At 37.6% G+C, this 25,501-nt stretch overlaps 1 long non-coding RNA gene across 1 annotated transcript in view; it reads right to left on the minus strand.

Moving 5' to 3' along the window:
* Positions 1-1,169: 1,169 nt before the first annotated feature.
* The window catches only part of LOC309855577, a 226,849-nt gene continuing 202,517 nt past the window's right edge, over positions 1,170-25,501 (minus strand). The window contains exon 4 of the long non-coding RNA XR_014306873.1: positions 1,170-1,338. This is a non-coding gene — a long non-coding RNA (uncharacterized lncRNA). The remainder of the gene's footprint in view (positions 1,339-25,501) is intronic.

The following is a 25,501-nucleotide window of genomic DNA, read 5'->3' on the forward strand; positions in this document are numbered from 1 at the left end:
TTTCTGCATGTGGCTGTCCAATTTTCCCAGCACCATTTATTGAAGAGGCTGTCTTTTTTCCATTGGACATTCTTTCCTGCTTTGTCGAAGATTAGTTGACCATAGATTTGAGGGTCTATTTCTGGGCTCTCTATTCTGTTCCATTGATCTATGTGTCTGTTTTTGTGCCAGTACCATGCTGTCTTGATGATGACAGCTTTGTAATAGAGCTTGAAGTCCGGAATTGTGATGCCACCAACGTTGGCTTTCTTTTTCAATATCCCTTTGGCTATTCGAGGTCTTTTCTGGTTCCATATAAATTTTAGCATTATTTGTTCCATTTCTTTGAAAAAGATGGATGGTACTTTGATAGGAATTGCATTAAATGTGTAGATTGCTTTAGGTAACATAGACATTATCACAATATTTATTCTTCCAATCCAGGAGCATGGAACATTTTTCCATTTCTTTGTGTCTTCCTCAATTTCTTTCATGAGTACTTTATAATTTTCTGAGTATAGGTTCTGTGTCTCTTTGGTGAGGTTTATTCCTAGGTATCTTATGGTTTTGGGTGCAATTGTAAATGGGATTGACTCCTTAATTTCCCTTTCTTCTGTCTTGCTGTTGGTGTAGAGAAATGCAACTGATTTCTGTGCATTGATTTTATATCCTGACACTTTACTGAATTCCTGTATAAGTTCTAGCAGTTTTGGAGTGGAGTCTTTTGGGTTTTCCACATATAGTATCATATCATCTGCGAAGCGTGATAATTTGACTTCTTCTTTGCCGATTTGGATGCCTTTAATTTCCTTTTGTTGTCTGATTGCTGAGGCTAGGACCTCTAGTACTATGTTGAATAGCAGTGGTGATAATGGACATCCCTGCCGTGTTCCTGACCTTAGCGGAAAAGCTTTCAGTTTTTCTCCATTGAGAATGATATTTGCGGTGGGTTTTTCATAGATGGCTTTGATGATATTGAGGTATGTGCCCTCTATCCCTACACTTTGAAGAGTTTTGATCAGGAAGGGATGCTGTACTTTGTCAAATGCTTTTTCAGCATCTATTGAGAGTATCATATGGTTCTTGTTCTTTCTTTTATTTTATTTTTTTTTAATATAATTTTTTATTTTTTCTAAACATATATTTTTATCCCCAGGGGTACAGGTCTGCAAATCACCAGGTTTACACACTTCACAGCACTCACCGAAACACATACCCTCCCCAATGTCCATAATACCACCCCCTTCTCCCAAACCCCCTCCCCCCAGCAACCCTCAGTTTGTTTTGTGAGATTAAGAGTCACTTATGGTTTGTCTCCCTCCCAATCCCATCTTCTTTCATTTATTCTTCTCGTACCCACTTAAGCCTCCATGTTGCATCACCACTTCCTCATATCAGGGAGATCATATGATAGTTGTCTTTCTCTGCTTGACTTATTTCGCTAAGCATGATATGCTCTAGTTCCATCCATGTTGTCGCAAATGGCAAGATTTCATTTCTTTTGATGGCTGCATAGTATTCCATTGTGTATATATACCACATCTTCTTGATCCATTCATCTGTTGATGGACATCTAGGTTCTTTCCATAGTTTGGCTATTGTGGACATTGCTGCTATAAACATTCGAGTACACGTGCCCCTTTGGATCACTACGTTTGTATCTTTAGGGTAAATACCCAATAGTGCAATTGCTGGGTCATAGGGCAGTTCTATTTTCAACATTTTGAGGAACCTCCATGCTGTTTTCCAGAGAGGTTGCACCAGCTTGCATTCCCACCAACAGTGTAGGAGGGTTCCCCTTTCTCCGCATCCTCGCCAGCATCTGTCATTTCCTGACTTGTTGATTTTAGCCATTCTAACTGGTGTGAGGTGATACCGCATTGTGGTTTTGATTTGTATTTCCCTGATGCTGAGTGATATGGAGCACTTTTTCATGTGTCTGTTGGCCATCTGGATGTCTTCTTTGCAGAAATGTCTGTTCATGTCCTCTGCCCATTTCTTGATTGGATTATTTGTTCTTTGGGTGTTGAGTTTGCTAAGTTCTTTATAGATTCTGGACACTAGTCCTTTATCTGATATGTCATTTGCAAATATCTTCTCCCATTCTGTCAGTTGTCTTTTGATTTTGTTAACTGTTTCCTTTGCTGTGCAAAAGCTTTTGATCTTGATGAAATCCCAATAGTTCATTTTTTCCCTTGCTTCCCTTGCCTTTTGTGTTGTTCCTAGGAAGATGTTGCTGCGGCTGAGGTCGAAGAGGTTGCTGCCTGTGTTCTCCTCAAGGATTTTGATGGATTCCTTTCGCACATTGAGGTCCTTCATCCATTTTGAGTCTATTTTTGTGTGTGGTGTAAGGAAATGGTCCAATTTCATTTTTCTGCATGTGGCTGTCCAATTTTCCGAGCACCATTTATTGAAGAGGCTGTCTTTTTTCCATTGGACATTCTTTCCTGCTTTGTCGAAGATTAGTTGACCATAGATTTGAGGGTCTATTTCTGGGCTCTCTATTCTGTTCCATTGATCTATGGGTCTGTTTTTGTGCCAGTACCATGCTGTCTTGATGATGACAGCTTTGTAATAGAGCTTGAAGTCCGGGATTGTGATGCCACCAACGTTGGCTTTCTTTTTCAATATCCCTTTAGCTATTCGAGGTCTTTTCTGGTTCCATATAAATTTTAGAATTATTTGTTCCATTTCTTTGAAAAAGATGGATGGTACTTTGATAGGAATTGCATTAAATGTGTAGATTGCTTTAGGTAACATAGACATTATCACAATATTTATTCTTCCAATCCAGGAGCATGGAACATTTTTCCATTTCTTTGTGTCTTCCTCAATTTCTTTCATGAGTACTTTATAATTTTCTGAGTATAGGTTCTGTGTCTCTTTGGTGAGGTTTATTCCTAGGTATCTTATGGTTTTGGGTGCAATTGTAAATGGGATTGACTCCTTAATTTCCCTTTCTTCTGTCTTGCTGTTGGTGTAGAGAAATGCAACTGATTTCTGTGCATTGATTTTATATCCTGACACTTTACTGAATTCCTGTATAAGTTCTAGCAGTTTTGGAGTGGAGTCTTTTGGGTTTTCCACATATAGTATCATATCATCTGCGAAGCGTGATAATTTGACTTCTTCTTTGCCGATTTGGATGCCTTTAATTTCCTTTTGTTGTCTGATTGCTGAGGCTAGGACCTCTAGTACTATGTTGAATAGCAGTGGTGATAATGGACATCCCTGCCGTGTTCCTGACCTTAGCGGAAAAGCTTTCAGTTTTTCTCCATTGAGAATGATATTTGCGGTGGGTTTTTCATAGATGGCTTTGATGATATTGAGGTATGTGCCCTCTATCCCTACACTTTGAAGAGTTTTGATCAGGAAGGGATGTTGTACTTTGTCAAATGCTTTTTCAGCATCTATTGAGAGTATCATATGGTTCTTGTTCTTACTTTTATTGATGTGTTGTATCACATTGACTGATTTGCGGATGTTGAACCAACCTTGCAGCCCTGGAATAAATCCCACTTGGTCGTGGTGAATAATCTTTTTAATGTACTGTTGAATCCTATTGGCTAGTATTTTGGTGAGTATTTTCGCATCTGTGTTCATCAAGGATATTGGTCTATAGCTCTCTTTTTTGGTGGGATCCTTGCCTGGTTTTGGGATCAAGGTGATGCTGGCCTCATAAAATGAGTTTGGAAGTTTTCCTTCCATTTCTATTTTTTGGAACAGTTTCAGGAGAATAGGAATTAGTTCTTTAAATGTTTGGTAGAATTCCCCCGGGAAGCCGTCTGGCCCTGGGCTTTTGTTTGTTTGGAGATTTTTAATGACTGTTTCAATCTCCTTACTGGTTATGGGTCTGTTCAGGCTTTCTATTTCTTCCTGGTTCAGTTGTGGTAGTTTATATGTTTCTAGGAATGCATCCATTTCTTCCAGATTGTCAAATTTATTGCCGTAGAGTTGCTCATAGTATGTTCTGATAATTGTTTGTATTTCTTTGGTGTTAGTTGTGATCTCTCCTCTTTCATTCATGATTTTATTTATTTGGGTCCTTTCTCTTTTCTTTTTGATAAGTCGGGCCAGGGGTTTATCAATTTTATTAATTCTTTCAAAGAACCAGCTCCTACTTTCATTGATTTGTTCTATCGTTTTTTTGGTTTCTATTTCATTTTTTCTGCTCTGATCTTTATGATTTCTCTTCTCCTGCTAGGCTTAGGGTTTCTTTCTTGTTCTTTTTCCAGCTCCTTTAGGTGTAGGGTTAGATTGTGTACCTGAGACCTTTCTTGTTTCTTGAGAAAGGCTTGTACCGCTATATATTTTCCTCTCAGGACTGCCTTTGTTGTGTCCCACAGATTTTGAACTGTTGTATTTTCATTATCATTTGTTTCCATGATTTTTTTCAATTCTTCTTTAATTTCCCGGTTGACCCATTCATTCTTTACAAGGATGCTGTTTAGTCTCCATGTATTTTGGTTCTTTTCAAACTTCCTTTTGTGGTTGAGATCTAGCTTTAGAGCATTGTGGTCTGAAAATATGCAGGGAATGATCCCAATCTTTTGATACCGGTTGAGTCCTGATTTAGGACCGAGGATGTGATCTATTCTGGAGAATGTCCCATGTGCACTAGAGAAGAATGTGTATTCTGTTGCTTTGGGATGAAATGTTCTGAATATATCTGTGATGTCCATCTGGTCCAGTGTGTCGTTTAAGGCCTTTATTTCCTTGCTGATCTTTTGCTTGGATGATCTGTCCATTTCAGTGAGGGGAGTGTTAAAGTCCCCTACTATTATTGTATTATTGTTGATGTGTTTCTTTGATTTTATTATTAATTGGTTTATATAGTTGGCTGCTCCCACGTTGGGGGCATAGATATTGAAAATTGTTAAATCTTCTTGTTGGACAGACCCTTTGAGTATGATATAGTGTCCTTCCTCGTCTCTTATTATAGTCTTTGGCTTAAAATCTAATTGATCTGATATAAGGATTGCTATTCCTGCTTTCTTCTGACGTCCATTAGCATGATAAATTCTTTTCCACCCCCTCACTTTAAATCTGGAGGTGTCTTCGGGCTTAAAATGTGTTTCTTGGAGGCAACATATAGATGGGTTTTGTTTTTTTATCCATTCTGATACCCTGTGTCTTTTGACAGGGGCATTTAGCCCATTCACATTCAGGGTAACTATTGAGAGCTATGAATTTAGTGCCATTGTATTGCCTGTAAGGTGACTTTTACTGTATATGGTCTCTGTTCCTTTCTGATCTACCACTTGTAGGCTCTCTCTTTGCTTAGAGGACCCCTTTCAATATTTCCTGTAGAGCTGGTTTGGTATTTGCAAATTCTTTCAGTTGTTGTTTGTCCTGGAAGCTTTTAATCTCTCCTTCTATTTTCAATGATAGCCTAGCTGGATATAGTATTCTTGGCTGCATGTTTTTCTCGTTTAGTGCTCTGAAAATATCATGCCAGCTCTTTCTGGCCTGCCAGATCTCTGTGGATAAGTCAGCTGCCAATCTAATATTTTTACCATTGTATGTTATAGACTTCTTTTCCCGGGCTGCTTTCAGGATTTTCTCTTTGTCACTGAGACTTGTAAATTTTACTATTAGGTGACGGGGTGTGGGCCTATTCTTATGGATTTTGAGGGGCCTTCTCTGAACCTCCTGAATTTTGATGCTCGTTCCCTTTGCCATATTGGGGAAATTCTCCCCAATAATTCTCTCCAGTATACCTTCTGCTCCCCTCTCTCTTTCTTTTTCTCTTGGAATCCCAATTATTCTAATGTTGTTTCGTCTTATGGTGTCACTTATCTCTCGAATTCTCCCCTCGTGGTCCAGTAGCTGTTTGTCCCTCTTTTGCTCAGCTTCTTTATTCTCTGTCATTTGGTCTTCTATATCACTAATTCTTTCTTCTGCCTCATTTATCCTAGCAGTTAGAGCCTCCATTTTTGATTGCACCTCATTAATAGCTTTTTTGATTTCAACTTGGTTAGATTTTAGTTCTTTTATTTCCCCAGAAAAGGCTTTTATATCTCTCGAGAGGGTTTCTCTAATATCTTCCATGCCTTTTTCGAGCCCGGCTAGAACCTTGAGAATTGTCATTCTGAACTCTAGATCTGACATATTACCGATGTCTGTATTGATTAGGTCCCTAGCCTTCGGTACTGCCTCTTGTTCTTTTTTTTGTGTTGAATTTTTACGTCTTGTCATTTTGTCCAGATAAGAGTAAATGAAGGGGCAAGTAAAATACTAAAAGGGTGGCAACAACCCCAGGAAAATATGCTTTAACCAAATTAGAAGAGATCCAAAATTGTGAGTGGGGAGAAAGGGGATAAAAAGAGGTTCAAAAAGGAAGAAAGAAAAAAAACAGCAAAAAGAAAAGAAAAAAAAAAAAGAAAAGAAAAGAAAAGAATTTTTTAAAAAAGAAAACACCTGAGAAAAATGTAAAAAAGAAAAAAAATATATATATATATATATTAGATAAACTAGTAAAAAAAATGGTTAAAAAAGAAAAAGGTAACAGTTAAAAAAAAAAAATTTACCCTAAGGCGAGAAGAAAAAAAAAAAATGAAAAAGAAAAAATTAAATTAACTGCAAGACTAAAAAAATCACAGGAAAAAAGCCATGAGTTCCGTGCTTGGCTTTCTCCTCCTCTGGAATTCTGCTGCTCTCCTTGGTATTGAAACCGCACTCCTTGGTAGGTGAACTTGGTCTAGGCTGGATTTCTTGTTGATCTTCTGGGGGAGGGGCCTGTTGTAGTGATTCTCAAGTGTCTTTGCCCCAGGCGGAATTACACCGCCCTTACCCGGGGCTGGGGTGAGTAATCCCCTCGGGTTTGCTTTCAGGTGCTTTTGTTCCCTGAGCGCTTTCCGTAGAGTTCCGGAGGACGGGAATACAAATGGCGGCCTCCTGGTATCCGGCCCGGAGGAGCCGAGAGCCCAGGGCCCCACTCCTCAGTGCGCCCTCAGAGAACAGCGCCCAGTCACTCCCGTCTGCCTGACCTCCGGCCGCGCTCCGAGCTCACCGAGCCTGCGACCGGTTCAAGGTAACACCGAGCTGTGAGCTTACTGTCGGCTCTGTCTCTGCAGCCGGCTTTCCCGTTCCAATACCCGCAAGCTCTGCGACACTCAGACACCCCCGATCCTTCTGTGACCCTGCGGGACCTGAGGCCACGCTGACCCCGCGTGGGCTTCGCCCCGGTTTAGCCTCTAGAGCGATGTCCCTCAGCGGAACAGACTTTTAAAAGTCCTGATTTTGTGCGCGGTTGCTCCGCTGCTTGCCGGGAGCCGGCCCCTCCCCCCGGGGTCTATCTTCCCGTGGCTTTGGATTCACTTCTCCGCCGGTCCTACCTTTCAGAAAGTGGTTGTTTTTCTGTTTCCAGAATTGCTGTTCTTCTTCTCTTCGATCTGCCGATGGATTTTCAGGTGTTTGCAATCTTTAGATAAGCTATTTAGCTGATCTCTGGCTAGCTGAAGCAGTCTCAGCTTGCTACTTCTCCGCCATCTTTTTTTCTTCCCCCCCTAAACATTCTTCTCGAACTCCTTAAACTACATAGGGAGGTTCTGTAATAGTTATAAGGGAAATATCAGGAAAAAAATAGTTTTATTGCTCTTCTGATGATATGACTTTTATCCTCAGGCTGGAATGGCCTAGAAAATTCAGGGAATTTACACATGTGCAGCAAAGTTCAGTTTTTTATTCAAATTAATTGAAAGCTCCACAAACATTTGTGTATGCTGAGAAGGCTCAGTTCATGAATTGTAATCTTTGCTTTATAATTAGTATATTGAGCCCTGAGAAAAAGAGACTAAAAATAAATTTTAACTAATATTCCAGTGACATAAAATTATTTTTTATGGTTCTTTTGCCAATCTCTATGTAAGAGTTCATTTATCCTCCTCTGGATTTCAGCATCTGATTTGTATCTAATTCAGTCACTATTCAAAATAGTCTTAGTGATGAGATCTGAAGTCATACTGAATAATACATGCACCAACATTTTCTAGTACCTTATTTTGTGTACAAGTAGCACTCCTACGTACTAAAGAACCAACTAATATCTCTATATATCAGTTTTCTGTCTATAAGAAAGTTGATATTTTTTTCCAAGCAAAAATGGCAAAATATATTTCAGCACAAAATAGTTGTTCTAGTTTTATATTATATCTAAAGAATGAATAATGTGTACCTAGGAGTTGAAAATAATAACAGCATCTTTGAATAGTTCAGAGGTGAAAGAACACGACTTTCATTTATTTTTTAAGTTCCATTATAGCTAACATATAGTGTTATATTAGTTTCAGGTGTACAATATAATAATTCAACAATTCTGTGCATTACTCAGTGCTCATCAAGATAAATGTAGTCTTTAATCCCCCACACCTATTTCACCTCCTCACCCCTATAACCATCTGTTTGTTATATATAGTTAAGAGTCTGGGTTTTTAAATTTTTTTCCTTAGTTCATTTTGTTTCATATATCCCAGTTAAGAAATAATTTTGTATTTGTCTTTCTTTTTTTCTTTTAGTCAGAGAGAGATCACAGGCAGGGAGGAGGGTCAGAGAGAGAGGGAGAAGTAGATTCTCTGCTGAGCAGAGAGCCTGATGTAGGGCTTGATCCCAGGACCCTGAGATCATGACCTGAGCCCAAGGCAGACACTTAACTGATTGAGCCACCCAGGCATCCCATGTATTTGTCTTTCTCTGTCTCACTGATTTCACTTAGCATAATGCTCTTCAGATTGTCAAAAATGGAACTATCTCATTCTTTTTATGGTGGAGTAATATTCTGTCTTATCTATCTATCTACCTATCTATCATCTATCTATGTCACATCTTCTTTATCCATCCATCTATCGATGGGCATTTGGGTTACTTCTATATCTTGGCTATTGTAAATAATGTTACTACAAACATTGGAGTGCATGTATCTGTTTGAATTAGTGTTTTTGTATTCTTTGGGTAACTACCCAGTAGAGCAATTGCTGGATCATATGGTAATTCTACTTTTAAGGTTTTGATGAACCTCCATATTGTTTTCCACAGTGGCTACACCAGTTTGCATTCCTACCAACAATAGGATGGTTCCTTTCTCTCCACATCCTTCCCAACACTTGTTTCTTGTGTTGTTAATTTTAGCAATTCCAACAGGTGTGAGAAACCACTGTGGTTTTGGTTTTTATTTCCCTGATGATGAGTGATGTTGAGCATCTTTTCTTGTGTGTTAGACATCTCTGTCTTCTTTGGAGAAACGTCTGTTCATGCCTTTGACCATTTTTTAATTGGATTACTTGGGGTTTTATTTGTGTTGAGATGTATACTTTTTTTTATATATTTTCTATAGTAACTCTTTACTAGATATGTCCTTTACAACTATCTTCTCCTATTCTATAGGTTGTCTTTTAGTTTTTTTTTATTGTTTCCTTTGCTGTGCAAAAGCTTTTTATTTTTAAGATTTTATTTATTTATTTATTTATTTGGGAGACAGAGAGAGAGAGAATGGGAGCAGGGGGAGGAGCAGAGGGAGAAGGACAAACAGACTTCATGCTGAGTGTGGAGCCCAGTGTGAGGCTCAGCGTCACCACCCTGAGATCATGACCTGAGCTAAATCAAGAGTTGGACACTAAACTGACTGAGCCACCCAGGCATCCCAGAGGCTTTTTACTTTGATATAATCCCAATGTTTTACTTTTGCTTTTGTTTCTCTAGCCTAAGGAGACATATCTAGAAAAATGTTGCTACAGCCAATGTCAGAGAAATTACAGTGTGTGCTTTCTTCTAGGATTTTTATGGTTTTGCATCTCACATTTAGGTCTTAAAGAAGACAATTTTTTAAAAATATTTTATTTATTTATTTGACAGACATAGATCACAAGTAGGGAGAGAGGCAGGTAGAAAGAGAGAGAGAAAGAGAGGAGGAAGCAGGGCAGAGAACCCGATGCGGGGCTCGATCCCAGGACCCTGAGATCATGACAGTGGAAAGCAGAGGCTTTAACCAACTGAGCCACCCAGGCACCCCAAGAAGACAAATTTTAAAAAGGAAAGCATGACAGTAAAGAATTAAGATGACAGGTGCTCCTTGCTGTCTCAGTCAAAGAACATGTAACTCTTTTTTTAATTGAAGATTTTATTTATTTATTTATTTATTTATTTATTTATTTGAGAGAGAGAGAGAGTCTGAGCAGGGGAAAGGGCAGAAGAAGAGGGACAAGCAGACTTCCTGTTGAGCAGGGAGCCTAACGCAGGGCTTTATCCCAGGACCCCAAGACCATAATCTGAACTGAAATTAGATGCTTAACCAAATAAGCCGCCTAGGCACCCCAGCATGTGACTTTTGATGTTGGGGTTGTGAGTTCAAGACCCACATTGGGGCCTGTAAAGATTACTTAAAAATAAAATCTTTTTAAAAAAGGAATTAAGGTGACATGCAAAATAAGCTAACATTTTATTCCAAATCAGTCATTTAGGCTCATAAAGGTAGTGATGATGATTACGATGGCAAAATTATATTTAGCTAAGATATCAATTTTAATTCATTCAGTTTATTTTACAAATAGAAAAAATCATTTTTCTTTCTCTTCCTCATAGAAATGTGACCATTTAAAAATGGGTCTTGCCAGTCTCCTTCTAATAAACTGCTTCAGGATGAAAAACTGAATAGTTATTTTTTCAGTGTCAAAGTTTTCATTGGATGTTTTGACTTCTCTGGAAGACTCATGATGCTTGGCACAGTTATTCTTGGAACTTCTGAAGTTAGGCTTATGGTATATTCCAATTTTGTTTTCGATATAGCCTTGCAAGATGTTTTTCCTTACTTTACCTCCTAACCTACCATAATAATTTGCCCTTTTATTTGGAGAGACACCATTCATTCTGAAAGGATAGAGTATGAAAACAGCTGAACTCTCGAAAATCAGTCTATTTCAGACAAAACTCTGGCAGCTTGAGACTCTTCCAAAACTCTGTCAAAGACCCAGAAACAAAACAAATGCTGGCTTCAATTTGATTAAACTTAGTATATGAAACAGAAAATAATGCAAATAAGAGCTATAATAAAATTCTAAATTATATGAGAGGAAAAAAAAGATAACTTTCAAACTTCTCCAGTTCAGGTGATAGAAGGATAGATTTGGGGATATCTGAAGAAATGCAAACAAAATTCAAAGCATAGGACATAAAATGATTATTGAGGGGCAATGTTATATTCTTTTAAAGAATTAACTTTTGGGCACCTAGGTGTCTCAGTTGGTTAAGCAACTGCCTTCAGCTCAAGTCATGATCCTGGAGTTCCAGGATAGTCTCAGGTTGGGCTTCCTGCTCTGCAGGGAGTCTGCTTCTCCCTCTGACCTTCCCTGCTCTCAAGTGCTTGTGTTCTCTCTCTCTCTCTCTTTCTCTCATTCTCTCTTTCAAATAAATAAGTAAAATCTTAAAAAAATTAAAAAATAAAGAGGTAACTTTTAAAAGGTTCTCCTCCAAACCACAAAATAAAAAATATTGTTTTCATAGCTAAATTGGAAATATCGGGAGATAGTCCAGAATGATAAGCTTTGTCTTACTGTTTGTTATGGAAAGCAGACACATAAATGCCTGGCATGAAAGAAAAACTTGGTTCAGTCAAATACATTCTGTTCAGGAAGAGTGCATCTGTGTGAAAATATGACCCTTATAATGCTGCCAAGTTTAGCAAAATCTAAGGTAAGCTGTCAAGGAAGTGCTAAAAGCAGCTTTTAACTTACACACCCAGTTGTTAAAGGCATTCAAAAATAATCTAAAGGAGACCACTTATAATACATTATTTAGGTAATTCCCCACTTTTTCTGACTTCTTTGTCTCAATTTAGATACTAGATAAATGTATTTTTCCTGAAAGAACTGGAAACATGATGTCCAACTTGAAACTTATGTTTTTAACTTTCTGGTCTGCATGTCCTGGGGTTCTAAAGTTTTAATATGTGTTTATATCCCTTGTTAGTTTAAAATAATTGTCTTCTTCAACAAATGTGAGTTTGTAAGAACTCGTTTCATATGAGGTTTTTTTTTTTAAGATTTTATTTATTTATTTGATAGAAATAGACACAGCGAGAGAGGGAACACAAGCAGAGGGATTGGGAAAGGGAGAAGCAAGCTTCCCGCCCAGCAGGGAGCCTGATGCGGGGCTCGATCCCAGAACCCTGCGATCATGACCCGAGCCCAAGGCAGACGCTTAACGACTGAGCCACCCAGGCGCCCCTCATATGAGGTCTTTATGGCCTTTTGTTTGTGGCTTCCCTTGAAGGAGTCCAAGTGAAGATATTGCATATGGAAGACATCAATGATTTAGCTTTATGAACCACTTTAAATTCTTTTAATTTTGTGATGAAATGCATGGGAAAAATTTTTAAAGAGTTTAACCAGTTTCAAAACTTTAGGGATATCAAAGATCATTTATGGTCCTGGATAATTTTGTTTTTCAGGATTAGAGGAAGGTTAAAGATATTTTTAAAATTTCCCTAATTTTCTCATTTCTTAAAAAGCAGACAATGTAAACTTCAAATTGGAGATTCGCTATGAGTCATACAGAGTTTTCAGTACAACAAAACTAATTATATATGGTTTGGGTAAATGTTAGTTGATTACTAAGGGTGGATTCAATACTTGTGATCAGAGTTTTGGTGTACTTGCTGTGATGGGTTGGAGAAAAAATATAGCAGCAGTCACAAACTCATGTGTTTACAGGGGTCTGGCAGGTAATAAAAATGAATAGAGATGTCTAGTATAAGAACAAATTATATTGAAACAGAAAGCAATTGTGTTCTTCCTATTTACTACTTTTGATTAAGATACAACTACAGGTTTTATGTTTGTTTTCCTTTGAATTACTTTAGGAAAAACAACAATGCAAACAAAACAAGAAATAGCAACTAACAGTTGGATACAAATGTGTTAATGTGCAAGATTTGGTTATGCATTACTAGTTTGTGATTTCTGGTAGAGTAAAACACAAAAATTGTCAGGCAATCCAGACACTGTAATATTAGGCACACAGCACCATCTGCAAAGTACACTTGCCAAGAAGTTGACCTTGAACCTAATTGAATCTCTAGAGTTAACTTCCATATTTAGAAATATAAAGCATAGAGGAACAAACAAATGAAATGACACCTCAAGGAAAAAGATAAATCTACAATGTGGAATATGCCATACAAATAACTAAGGTGGTAATTCCAACAAGTCAATGGCAGGGAAAACGAAGGTGAAGAGAACATAACTGCTCTAGATTTAAAGAAACCACACAATTATCATTCCAATGTAATTGTGGATCTTATTTTTATTCTAGTGCAAACATGCATTTTTAAACAATCAGGACATTTATTTATGGGCTAGATAATATAAAAAATATTTTTAATTTTCTAGGTAAAATAATGGCATTGTGGTTATATAAGAGTGTCCATGATATTTAGAGATGTATACAGAAGAATGTAGAGGCAAAATAATGGGATGTCTGGGCTTTGTTTTAAATATTTAGGAAAAAAGAGAAAAGCAAAAAAGAGGTAGATGAAACCAGTGAGGCAAATCTTGATAATAATGGAGTCTGGTAATGGGCATATGGGGATCCATTGTACTATTTTTTATTTTTTTTATTGAAATTTGACATTTAAAATTTAAAACTACAGAAAGTTCCACTTTCAGGTGTGATAAATTAAGACTCCACCTAACTCTCCACCTCCATCCCACTGTATAAAATAATTATAAAACCTGGGTATACAACAAAGAACAGATACATGAATGTACTAGAGAATGAACAGAAGTGTCTGCTGGGTTTGCAGTACAAGTTCACTTGGAGGAGTGTGACTAGTAAATTCCTATTGCTGAGGATTTTAGCCTGAGGCTAACTGCAACTGGCTGGGACTCATGCAGGAAAAAAACCAAAACCAAAACCAAAACCAAACAAAACAAAACAAAAAACCACAAGCAGTCTCTCTTTGGCCTATAAAACATGAAAATTGAACCCAGGAAAATTTGAGTGCTGAAGAGAATGGAAGACTCCTACAAGGAAAAGAACCATACTGCAGATCCCCAAACTCCCCACCTACATTTCTGACTGAATTCAGGATTAGGCATGTATGGAACAGTCTGAAAGCATCTCAGCTAAAGACCATCTAATTCTAACGAGATGTCCCCCATTTTATTTTTGTTTTTCAACATTTCCTTAGCGATTTGGGGTCTCTTCTGATTCCACACAAATTTTTGGATTATTTGCTCCAGCTCTTTGAAGAATATGGGTGGAATTTTTATCAGAATGGCATTAAAAGTATAGATTGCCCTAGGCAGTATAGACATTTTAACAATGTTTATTCTTCTGATCCAAGAGCATGGAATGGTCTCCCATCTTTTTGTGTCTTCTTCAATTTTTTTCATTAGTGTTCTGTAGTTCCTCGAGTATAGATCCTTTACCTCTTTGGTTAGGTTTATTCCCAGGTTATCTTATGGTTCTTGTTGCTATAGTAAATGGAATTGATTCTCTAATTTCCTTTTCTGTATTTTTATTGTTAGTGTATAAGAAAGCCACTGATTTCTCTGATTTCTGTACATTGGCTTTGTATCCTGCCATGTTGCTGAATTGCTGTATGAGTTCTAGTACTTTGGGGGTGGAGTCTTTCAGGTTTCCCATATAAAGAATCATATCATCTGCGAACAGAGAGAGTTTGACTTCTTCATTACCAATTTGGATACCTTTTATTTCTCTTTGTTGTCTGATTGCTGTTGCTAGGACTTCTAATACTATGTTGAACAAGAGTGGTGAGAGTGGGCATCCTTGTCGTGTTCCTGATCTCAACGGGAAGGCTGCAAGCTTTTTCCCATTGAGGATGATATTTGCTGTGGGTCTTTCATAGATAGATTTGATGAAGTTCAGGAATGTTCCCTCTATCCCTATGGAAGCGATTATGCTGGGTGAAATAAGTCAAGCAGAGAGAGTCAATTATCATATGGTTTCATTTATTTGTGGAGCATAGCAAATAGTATGGAGGACATGGGGAGATAGAGAGGAGAAGGGAGTTGGAGGAAATTGGAAGGGGAGGTGAACCATGAGAGACTATAGACACTGAAAAACAATCTGAGAGTTTTGAAGGGGCGGGGGTGGGAGGTTGGGGTACCAGGTAGTGGGTATTATAGAGGGCACGGATTACATGGAGCACTGGGTGTGGTGCAAAAATAATGAATAATGTCATGCTGAAAATAAATAAAAAATAAATTTAAAAAAAGACCATCTAATTCTAGACCAGAGATTGCAAACTAGCAATTCACGGGTAATCCCTACATACAGACTCATTTAAATCCAATCTGAACAGACTTTGAAGTTTGAAGTTCAATCCCAAGCCTCACTTCAAAAAAATCACCTGCTAAAACAAAGGAAACAACATTCAATAGGGAAAAATAACAGGGTCCAAAATCTCCACAATTTAACATTCAAAATATCCAGAATAAAGTAGAAAATGATGAGTCATATAAAGAACCAAGAAAATAGAACACATCCAAAAAAGAAAAAATCAATTAGATCTGACACCAAGATGAATCAGTGTTGGAATTAATATACAACAATTTTTGGTAAAAATGGAAATCTTCTTTGTATTTCTTTCAGTTAGTGGAAACAGATACCAATATAGGTCTTCCCTTAGAGTAAAGTGCTAGAATGTGAACTTTCAAAAAGTGGGGATACCAGTATTATTCGTTCTCTGTACTTCACATTAGATCATTTTAATCAATCTAACTTTAAGTACATCCACTCATTCCTTTGCCATTTACATTTAGCTATTAAGTCTATTCTGAAATTTTAATTTCTGAAAATGTATTTTTCAATTCTAACATTTCCATTTACTAATGTCCTATTTTTTCTCCTTCTCTGCTGGAAGTTTTACTTACTGAAACCATATTTTACTGACTTCATTGAGAATGGTTATTATAACCAGCTAAAAATTGTTTTTCAGTATTCATTTGTAGTCAGCTGTTGTAGAAGCAGCACATGCCCAGAGGACTGGGAGTGGCACTACCAAGCTCTTTTCCTGAGGAACTGCACTCAACCTCTCAGCACCAAGCCATCATAGCTTTGCACTATGTCTATGAGCATCTGAGTTTTGTCTTGATTTATTTTGTACATCAGTTAGTATGATGTGTCCCAAAGTGTCCGAAAAGCTAATGTTTTCTTTAAAAAGAGGTTATTCTGGGCATCTGGAATGCTTAAAATATTACCATATGAATTAATGGTAATTGCTTCTTCATTCCATGTTATTTCAACTTACAAAATGTTTCATAGGAATACTCTACCTTTGGGTAGTGGGGGAAATCTATAATGTAATACTAAAAAGTTCACATAAATCAATAAAAGGCAAGCTAAGGGGGAATGAGAAATGAGAAACAGAGGCAGCAAGTTGAAAACAAAAAACAATGGTGGGCGCCTGGGTGGCTCAGTGGGTTAAGCCGCTGCCTTCGGCTCAGGTCATGATCTCAGAGTCCTGGGATCGAGTTCCGCATCGGGCTCTCTGCTCAGCAGAGAGCCTGCTTCCCTCTCTCTCTCTCTCTCTCTCTGCCTGCCTCTCCATCTACTTGTGATTTCTCTCTGTCAAATAAATAAATAAAATCTTTAAAAAAAAAAACAATGGTAAAATCCAACACATGCCAATAATTACTTTAGAAATTAATGAATGAAACACTCCAAGTAAAAGCTATAAACTGTCAAAGTGGATAAAAAGAAAATAATACCCAACTCTACACTGTCTGAAAGTGATAACAATTTCAATAAAAAGACATAGGTTGAAAGTAAATAGATGTAAAAAGATATACTTTACAAACAGTAAGCTAAAGAAGACCAGAAGGGCCATGTTGATCAGATGAAACAGATTTCAGGATGAAATATAAGTGAAAAAGAAAGACACTTCATAGTGCTGAAATGTCAGTTCATCAGGGAGATATAACAATTATAAATCCATGTACCCCCATGGAACAGCTTCAAAATACAAGAAGAAATAAGTGACAAAAATAAATGGCAAAATAGATCATTCCACAATCATAGTTGGATAATTTAATAGTCTGTAGTAGTTATCTATTGCTGCGTGACAAGTTACCTCAAAATTTATTGGCTTAAAACAACAAGCATCTATTTCAGAGTTTCAGTGGATGAAAAATACCTTCTTTGGTATTTAATGCTGCTCATGACCTCAGGAAAGGCACACTAGCATGTCCAAAGCTGTCTAAATAAAATACCAAATAGAAGAGAGAAATAAAAGATTATAAACCAGCTAACCATTCTATAGTCAATTCATGAAGTTTAGAATTTGGATAGTGACACCTAACTATCTTAGGATATACTTCTAATAATAATAAAAAAGGAAGTGGCACTTGAATTAATGGCTCCAGGTACTTTGAACTCTTTTCTTTGTATATATAATTGTGTTATAGAAGGGAGCTAGGTCTAGCTAACAATAGGAAAGGGGATAGTGAATTCTCATCCAGCTCTACTCATTGGAAGATGCAAGATGGCAGTATAAGAACCACTTGAGTCTCTGTTGCTTGAGAAATTAAAATACAATCTCTGAAGTAAACTCTCCTCTACCATTAATGGATTTTCTATACCAGAGTTTCTTAACCTGTGAGCATTGACAATTGGGATCAGATAATTCTTTGCTAAGGGAGGTGGGGCAGTGACTGTCCTATGCAGTGTAGATTTAACAGCAATCCATGGCCTCTACTCACTAGATAGGCCTCAATAGCTTCCCACCCAATAGTTATAAGAAGCAAAAGTGTTTCCAGTGTTTCCAGACATTGCCAAATGTCTCGCGGGAGAGTAAAATAATCTCTCTTTGAGAACCACTTCCTTAGACTGTACTTTTCAAACTGAGAGGCACAGCCTTTACTGGGTACTGAAATCAATTTAGTGGGTACCAACTAGCATGTTCTAATAAAATAAAATTGAATAGAAAAATATCGAAAAAGAAGAAAATATCAGAGTATTTAGAGTGTAGTACATGAGTGTACTTATGTATATATTGTATGTGTACTGTGTTGCTATGTGAAATCTAATTTCTTTTCTTAACCTTGATGTCTCTCTATAAAAAAAACAATATGCTTATATGCCTAAGTAACAAGATATGAATGAGTCATTTCTTTTAATATTCAGAAAAAAGTAGTATTTTTTTGAAAACTCTAAAGGAATTGTAGAAATTCTAAGACATTAGATGAGACATCAAAACCCAGTTTACTGTGACTCTCATTATTCATATCAGAACTAAAGGATTCCTCTGGACTCATCATTATGCTGTTCTTTCTGCTTTCCAGTTGACCCCTTCTATTCTACATGATTGTCCTTAATTTTTCTATATACAGTTAATCCTTGAACAACAAGGGGCTGAGAGGCACTGATGTCCCCACCTCCATGCAGTCAAAAATCTGCAAATAGCTTTAGACTCCTCAAAAACTTAACTACAAATAGCCTGCTATTGACCAGAAGCCTTGCTGATAATATAAACTATTGATTAACACATATTTTATGTATGTATTATATACTGTATCTTACAATAAAATAAGCTAGAGAAAATAAAATATGATTTAAAAAATCACAAGGAAGAGAAAATATATTTAGAGTGTACTGTAAAAAAATTGACACATAAGTGGACCTGCACAATTCAAACCCATGTTGTTCAATGGACAACTGTAGTTTCAATAGAAACACACTGTGGGTTGCTGCCAGAAAAAAGTTTGAAAGCAACTTTTCCCAGAGCACAGCTGAGAGCACTCAATCAGAATGGCTGCTTTAAGGTCAGAGACTTTATCCTAGCTAATCTAATAGTGTATGATCCTAGTATAAACTTCCATCCAAGCTTGACCAGGCTTCACTATGCCCTTCATAAATATGCTCTTGTTTCACTCTCTTTATGTCTATTCTGTTATGGTTCTTCCTGAATTCATTTACTTATCAATAACATCAATCTTTTAAGGTCTATGCAAGTCATCTGTAGTATAATATCTGACATTCCAGTATAAAATAATCCCTCCTTTTGGGGCACCTGGATGGCTCAGTTGGTTAACTGTCTGCCTTTGGCTCAGGTCATGATCTCAGGGTCCTGAGATCTAGTTCCACATCAGGCTCTTGGCTCTGTGGAGAGCCTGCTTCTCCCTGTCTCTTTCCCTCTGCCTGCCACTCTATCTACTTGTGTTCTCTCTTTCTCTGTCAAATAAATAAATAAAATATTTTTAAAAATATTCCTTCCCTTTTCTGAATACTTTTGTACTTTTTGTCCATACCATAAAAGTTCTCTTAGATGATGTGATTGGGAACCATGTTTTGGAGGTTATTATTTAAAAATTAGGGGCACCTGGGTGGCTCAGTGGTTTGGGCTGCTGCCTTTGGCTCGGGTCATGATCTCAGGGTCCTGGGATCGAGCCCCGCATCGGGCTCCCTGCTCCGCAGGAAGCCTGCTTCCCTCTCTCTCTCTCTCTGCCTGCCTCTCTGCCTACTTGTGATCTCCGTCTTTCAAATAAATAAATAAAATCTTTAAAAAAAAATAAAAATTAGTGAAAGATGTGACATATTTTAAACATTTTTGGAAACATAAATAATACAAATGTACTTTTTTTCATTTATTTATTTTCAGCATAACAGTATCATTATTTTTTCACCACACCCAGTGCTCCATGCAATCCGTGCCCTCTATAATACCCACCACCTGGTACCCCGACCTCCCAACCCCCTGCCATTTCAAACTCCTCAGATTGTTTTTCAGAGTCAATAGTCTCACACGATTCACCTCCCCTGAAAATCTTTTGACATAAGTGCCAAGGTTTTTTCTATGAGAATATGTCTGCCAACTGAGGTTCTGTACAGTCAGTTACTATTTCAGTTTGTTTCTTTAAAATAAATTTAAAAAAAACTAAAGACATGTGTAAATAAATCTATATGTAGAATTCTTCAGACTACAATGATTTTTCTCACTCTGACACTTTCCCCCTAATTCAACAAGTTTTTTTTAAAGCAACTAAACTTTATTCAGTCCTTATGAAGTATTTGACTTAATTTTCATAAACTGACTCTCGATAAGTATAAAACCAGTAAAGCAAAATTGTGTAGGTAACCCAGAGCATTCTAGCTGTGAGGATTCAGTATGCTGTGGTCATTAATGCATGTGTCAGGAAATGAATGGCAAGAGAAGGACAGGTTTTCATAGTCGATTACCATCTTCATCTTTTCTAGACTTCTACTATCCCACTACTGCCCCAAAGAGAAGTATGGATAGAGAAAGAGCAGAGTAAATAGTTGCTCACACATGAAGTCTCTCTCCCAAAGTAGCACCTTAAAGGTAGTAACTGTACATTGACCTAAAAATTGCTTAGACTAGTGTTTTTCAAACCATCTGTTAAGTAATTTAAAAAAACTATTTATATATATTTATTTTATATTTACATATACTCATATATATTTATATATCATATATTTATATACATGTATATATTTTTACATTCATCATATGTAAAATTACTTTGCTAAATTACTACAAAAGTTTCTAAATACTTACTCTCAATTTCTGTACATATCCCAGGCTGGTAATGGTTCAGGGACAGGAACTAATCAAAGGACCTCACTTTGAGTAGCTTTAGAATATACTGACAGAGAAGGGTTGGGAAGATGGTAGAGTAAAAGGAAGGCTCTAGGCTTGCCCCATCCCTTGAACACAGCTACATAAATACCAAATCATACTAAACACCTAAGAAATCATTCTGAGAATGGAAAAAACAAACTGCACAACTAGAGGAAGAAAAGAGAACACATTGTGGAAGGTAGGAGGTGCAGAGCTATGATATGAGGGAGAAATGGATGAAAGTTGCTGTGGAAGGGAGGGATCCCTGATTATAGAGAGGTGAGAGAGAGAGAGAGAGAAGTGCACAGGGGATAGCACAACGAAAACACTTCCCAAAAACCACTAACTGGGAAAATGAGAGTGGCTGGTTATTGTGAATTTCTACAACCAGCTGAGATGAAAGACTGAAGTTTTAAAAGTCCCAACCATGGTTTGTGTTGAGTAATGTGAATGCTGCAGAGCTCTGGTGGAGAAGGAGGACAGAGGCACAGAAACAGAAGGTGCAATGTAAAGATCCCCTGCACACACTGAGAGAGACAATTCCCCCCACTTAGAATGCATCTGGGAGAGGTGGCTTTGCATCTCAGGGGACAAAAGGCTGGGCCCCACTGTGTTCCCCCACACCTTAAGCAGAGAGGCAGAGACACATGCTGAGGGTGGATAACCTGGATTCAGGCTTTTTGCAGCACTTTATGCTAAACTCCAAGCTCCCACATGTTGATATGACTGCCTTTCTGGGGCAAATGGACACAAACCTCAGCACAACAAGACCCTCCCCTATAGGACCAGCACAAGCTATCCCCAAAGTTTAGAGTTTTAAAACTCAGCCAGCATGCCTGGGATAAAAGACAGGTTCACTGCACTGCCAGGAAGACAGATGGCTCTGACACAGACAGGGTGAAGACATGGACCTGAGGGACACCTGAGACACATAAGGGGGGTATGTTCACTCTTTTCTGAAAGCTTCATGGACAGCAGTGGGCATGAACTCCCCTCTCTAGGGATGAGGGAGAGCGCTAGTGCCATTTCCTCCCCCTCCCCACCTACTAACTTCAGTAGACAGCACAGCACCAACAGTGGCCGCTTACACCATTTACATTAAGACCCATCCCCCTGCACTCTTCAGGAGTTGCATTACTATAACAAGTGTTCTGAGAACAAGAGCAGCAGGCATCTCCCCCAGAAGACCAACACAAACCACCCCATACCGTGGAGGCACCACATCTACTATAAAGTGCTATAAAGCTTCAGCTCAAATGGAAATAACATCAGGCCTTTTTAAACAAGCAGACTAGAGCACACCAAGTTAAAAATCACCACACTCTGGCCAAGGTCCCAACACTATCCACTTCAGGCTAGGAGAAACTACAGAGGACTGACCTGAGGGAAAGAGCAGCCAAAACACGGTGGCAGCATGCACACAACATACACCAGAAACACTTTCTGAAGAGCTGGGCCCTGGATAGTACATGACCTCTACTTCATAAAGCCATTGCTCTCAGAAGCATGAAACGTAACAGGCTTTCCTAACATGGAAGAAAACAGAAACCTAGATGGAGAACAGAAACAAGATGGAGTAATTCATTCCAAAAGAAAGAACAAGAAAAGGTCACAGCCAGGGATCTAAGGGAAAAAGATCTAAATAATGTGCCTGATTCAGAATTTAAAACAACAACCATAAGGATATTAACTTGGGAAAAGCATAGAAGACACCAGGGAGTCCCTTATCACAGAGATGACAGACCTAAAAACTAGTCAGGCTGAAATTAAAAAATGCTATAACTGACATGCAAAACTGACTAGATATAATGAGCAGAAGGATAGAAGAAGCAGAGGAATTAATAAGTGACAGAGAAGATAAAATTATGGAAAATAATGAAGCTTAAAAGAAGAAGGAAAGAAAAATATTAGGTTATGACTGTAGACTTAGGGAACTTAGCAAATCCACAGGTGTAGTAACATTTGTATCCTAGGAGTTCCAGAAGAAGAGAGGGTAAAAAGAGCAGGTTTATTTGAAGAAAACTTAGCTGAAAACTTCTCTAACCTGGGGAACAAAACAGACATCCAGATCCAGGAGGGTGAGAGAACTCCCACCAAAATCAACAAAAGCAAGCCATCGTGAAGATATATTATAGTTAAATATGCAAAATATATAGAAAAAAAAACACCCAAGAGGAACAAAGAAATGACGTCCCTAATTTACAAGGGAAGACACATAAGGATAGCAGAAGGGAATGACATGATATATTCAACTTGCTGAATGAGGAAAAAAAATGTAACCAAGAATGCTTATTCCAGCAAGGCTTTCAATGAGAATAGAAAGAGAGATAAAGGGTTTTACAGACAAACAAAAATATCCCACTAAAGAATGAATGGACCAGGGGTGCCTGAGTGGCTCAGTGGGTTAAGCCTCTGCCTTCAGCTCAGGTCATGATCTCAGGTTCCTGGGATAGAGTGCCACATCAGGCTCTGCTCAGCAGGGATCCTGCTTCCCCCTTTCTCTCCACCTGCCTCACTACCTACTTGTGATCTCTCTGTGTCAAATAAATAAATAAAATCTTAAAAAAAAAAAAAGAATGAATGGACCAACCAGAACTCTAAAGAAGAAACAAAAAATACATGGAAACAATTGATTATGGAAACATGACAGTTCAAAACTATTGAGATGCAGCAAAAGACATCATTAGAGGGAAGTATATGGCAATAAAGGCCTACCTCATAAAGCAAAAAACAAACAAACAAAAAAACCCCCACAAAACTCAAATATGCAACCTAAATTGACACCTAAAGTAGCTAGAAAAAGAACAATAAATTAAGCTTAGGGCCATAAGAGGAAAAATAATAAAGATTAGAACAGAAATAAATGATGTAGAAAAAAAAAACAAACAAAAGAACCCAGTAGAACAGATCAATGAAACCAGGAGCTTGTTCTCTAAAAGATTAATAAAATTGATAAACCTCTAACCAGACTTAAGAAAAAAAAGAGAAAGGACTCAAATAAATAAAATCACCAATGAGAGAGGACAGATCATAAACAACACCATGGAATACAAATAATTATAAAAGAATGTTATGAAAAAAATAAGTGTTAACAAATTGGGCAATCTGGAAGAAATACATAAGTGTCTAGAAACACTCAAACTATCAAAACTGAAATAGAAAGAAATAGAAAACTTGAACAGACTGGTAACTAGCAAAAAAAATTAATCAGTACTCAAAAATTTCCCCAAAAACAAAAGCCCAGGGCCAGATGGCTGCCCAGGGGAATTTTACCAAATATTTAAAGAAGAATTAATACCTATTCTTCTGAAACTGTTCCAAAAATAGAAATGGAAGACAACATTCAAGTTCATTCTATGAGGCTAGCATTACTTTGATTCCAAATCCAGAAAAAGACCATTTAAAAAAAAATTACAGGCCAATTCATTGATGAACATGGATGCAAAACTTCTCACCAAAATACAAGTCTATAAGATCCAACAGTACATTAAAAGGATTATTGACCACGACCAAGTGGGGTTTATTCCCAGGCTGCAAGTTTGGTTTAATCAATGTGATACAATACATCAAGAAAAGAAAGAACAACAACCATATGATACTCTCAATCAATCTTGAAAAAGCATATGACAAAGTACAGAACCCTTTCTCTTTTTTTAAGACTTTATTTACTTAATTTGACAGAGAGAGAGACAGTGAGAGCAGGAACACCAGCAGGGGGAGTGGGAGAGGCAGCAGCAGGCTTCCCACGGAGCAGGGAGCCTGATGTGGGGCTCAGTTCCAGGGCCCTGGGATTCATGACCTGAGCTGAAGGCAGATGCTTAATGACTGAGCCACCCAGGTGTCCTAGAATCCTTTCTTGATCAAAATTATTCATAGTGTGGGGATAGAGGATACATAGAAAAACATAGATAGAGGATACATGAAAAACCCACAGTGAATATCATTCTCAGTAGGGAAAAACTGAAAGATTTTCCCCTAAGGTCAGGAACACAGCAGGGATGTCCACTATCAATACTGCTATTCAACATAGTACTAGAAGTCCTAGCCTCAGCAATCAGACAACAAAAAGAAATAAAAGGCATCTGAATTGACAAGTCAAACTCTCATTCTTTGAAGATTATATAATACCTTATCTGGAAAACCCCAAAGACTCCATCCAAAACTGCTAGAACTCATACAGGAATTCAGAAGAGTGTAAGGATATAAAATCAATGCACAGAAATCAGTTGCATTTCTATACACCAACAGCAAGGCAGAAGAAAGAGAAATTAAGGAGTCAATTCCATTTACAATCACACCCAAAACCATAAGATACCTAGGGATAAACCTAACCAAAGAGGCTAAGAATCTGTACTCAGAAAACCATCAAGTACTCATGAAAGAAACTGAGGAAGACACAAAGAAATGGAAAAATGTTACATGCTCATGGATTGGAAGAACAAATATTGTGAATATGTCCATGCTACCTAGAGAAATCTACACATTCAATTCAATCCCTATCAAAATGCCATCAACTTTTTTCAAAGAAATGGAACAAATAATCCTAAAATTTATAGGGAACCAGAAAAGACCCCAAATAGTTAGAGGAATGTTGAAAAAGAAAGCCAAAGTTGGTGGCATCACAATTCCAGACTTCAAGCTCTATTACAAAGCTGTAACCACCAAGAAAGTATGGTACTGGCACAAAAACAATCACATAGATCAATGGAACAGAATAGAGAGCCCAGAAATGGACCCTCAACTCTATGGTCAACTAAGCTTCGATAAAGTAGGAAAGAATGTCCAATGGAAAAAAAGACAGTCTCTTCAACAAATTCTTTTGGGAAAATTGGACAGCCACATGCAGAAGAATGAAAGAGGACCATTTCCTTACACCATGCACAAAAATAGACTCAATATGGATAAAAGACCTAAATGTGAGACAGGAAA

This window comes from Mustela nivalis, assembly GCF_964662115.1.
Source record: "Mustela nivalis genome assembly, chromosome: X".
In the NCBI taxonomy this organism is placed as follows: domain Eukaryota; kingdom Metazoa; phylum Chordata; class Mammalia; order Carnivora; family Mustelidae; genus Mustela; species Mustela nivalis.